The sequence below is a fragment of the Gymnodraco acuticeps genome, unplaced genomic scaffold (assembly GCF_902827175.1).
Source record: "Gymnodraco acuticeps unplaced genomic scaffold, fGymAcu1.1, whole genome shotgun sequence".
NCBI lineage: Eukaryota > Metazoa > Chordata > Actinopteri > Perciformes > Bathydraconidae > Gymnodraco > Gymnodraco acuticeps.
The window spans coordinates 1479853-1482424 of record NW_022990459.1 but is presented as its reverse complement, the minus strand read 5'-3'; positions in this window follow the sequence as shown (position 1 = coordinate 1482424).

Here is a 2572-nt window from a genome sequence, read left to right as displayed (position 1 = left end):
TCTCCGTCTTTTTTTATTTTTTTCCACAAGTATTTTTATTGGGCCATCAATCTTAAACATAAACTGTTGACATAAGATCACCGATTTTACATTTTTTTTACAACAAACATGGCATCCCCCCACCGAAAAACCGAAAAGTGTCACAATACGATATAAGAGGAGCAAAAATAAGTAAATAAAAAATACAAGAGGATATCATAAAAGCACAGAAATACAAATAAACACTGTGTTGCACAATGGGCTGCATGACCATTCACACGCCAAGGGAGACAATTACTTATCATTGCATTATAACCGTCCAGTCTCAAAATAGTAGCTACAGCGTACGTACATTAATGAGTAATAGGATTATCTAATCCCCTAAAGAAGGAATATAATTAACAAAAGAGAGAATAGGATCCCAGGTTTTGCTAAATGTATCAGAGCATCCCCTTATACTAAATCTTCTCTAAGTATAAGAAAGACATTAAGTCTTTCAACCACGACTGAGAAGATGGAGGTTTCTGGTCCTTCCACTGCAGTAAAATACGTGTGAAGCAAAAGCAATAACATTGCTCTCCTTGTTTGTGAAATTCCTCAGGGACACCAAAAATAGAAATTGAAGGGCTTAGGAACCACCGGTTTATTGAAGGCCTTCGAGAGTGTATCATAAAAAGAGGACCAGAATGAACCCAGTTTTGGACAGGAGAAAATGGGGGAGTTGTGCCAAGTGTGAATCTTTTGAATATTGGCCGCCCAATAGTATGCCAGAAGATTAGGTAGAGCAAGGCCACCATCTTCTTTAGTCCTTTGTAGGACAGAATATTTTACCCTTGGGGTCTTTCCTTCCCAAATAAAAGATGAAATAGTCTTGTCTAAGTCCTTAAGTGTGAGAATACTCTGGCTCTTTTAGTAGGCCCGCCAAGTCCTCTGACATTCCAGCTTGTAAACCTGATCCTTGTGTAGCTCACAGGCCGTTTCTCAATCGCGAGTACACATGCTGCAGAGCAACTATTTCAAGTATACTACGTCAGAGTGGCGCAGAATGCTGGGCATTTAGATTTAACATGCATTTAAACAGTCCTTCGGCGCCACTCGATGACGTAGTATACTTGAAATAGTTACTCTGCAGCAGTTTTACTCGCGATTGAGAAACGTCCTCTGTCTCATATCAGCCTTTGGAATAATATGATGAAATTATGAATTAGCCAGTAGGCTACAACACAGAGCAAGGTAACAACTTCAAATGTGTTATAAAGATGGGCACCAATGAAAAAAGTTCCTCTCGTATTGAGAAAAAAGAGAAAGAAAGAAACACCCCAACGAGATCAGATGTCTGAATCTCTTACAAAACCCTACAACCTTGTCCTAAACTAATCCTATTACATAGATGAGCACGCAGGAAATATTCTGCACACCTCCGGTTAACTACGGTGTAGTTGGCTTCCCTTCAAAATGTATAATTATACATATACATCCCCAGCTGAATTGCAGTCATTCCCCAGTCAAACGAGACAGCAGTGACCTCTATTGGCCTAGCAGGGAGCTGCAAGTAATGTCTAATTTAAAGTGGACCTATCATGCTATATTTGAATACTATATTGTAGGGCCATACCTATATAAAAAATGTCTGTGAAGTTTTTTTTTCAAAATACCAAACAGATCCTGCATTTTAGCCATGCCTCATTTCGCTCTATTTGCTCTTTCCAGCCCTGTTTTTGCAAGGGCTGATTCTATGACGTAGCTTTAATGCAAATGAGCAGCAGCTGACCACGCCCCCCTGCAGGAGAGGGGAGCATGCTTTGAGATCAGCTGCTGGGCTCTCAGAAGAGGGGGAGAAAAAGAGATCTCCATCCTCCGTGTTTTATTCTTATATGATTATATAGAGTAGGGGTGCCCAACCAGTCGATCACGATCGACCGGTCGATCGCAGGGAGATTCCCAGTCGATCGCGAGATGTGTCTAAAAATAGAACAACAATATTCTGTTTTATCGTTAATGTCCTATAACATAATCTTCCTGTGCCAGAATAATGCACTTGAACGCATCAAAGCTTTGTGATTGGCCGGCTAGACCCCATGTGTCGGGGCGTGGCTGGTCGGCAGTGGGCACTATTTCGCTGAGGTTGTCCGTGTCAACAACAGGAGTGACAGTCCGCACACACACAAGACCGCAATTATGGCAGAAGCAAAAAAGCCCAAAATATATCATTTTCACTCCAAGTGGGAGGATGATTATTTTTGTATCTATTCCAATTCAAAGTCCATCTGTCTCATCTGCAATGCGAGCGTGGCTTTATCGAAGAAGGGTAATTTAGGAGCGGCATTTCAAAACAGTGCACAAAGGCTACGAGACGGAATTCCCTCCTAATTCTGCCCTACGCTCCCAAAAGGGGAGGGGCCTGAAAGGACAGCTAAATGCACAGCAGTCCATTTTCACCAGGCCCAACAATATGGCGTTATATTTGTGCCTCTATCCTGAGCACGCAATGAAACATGTTGAGCATAGAAAATGCGATTGAGCGCGCACTTGAACATTTTTGAGCACAGAGAAATATATTTTCTCTCATAAAACTCCTGCTCCGTGCGCAAGC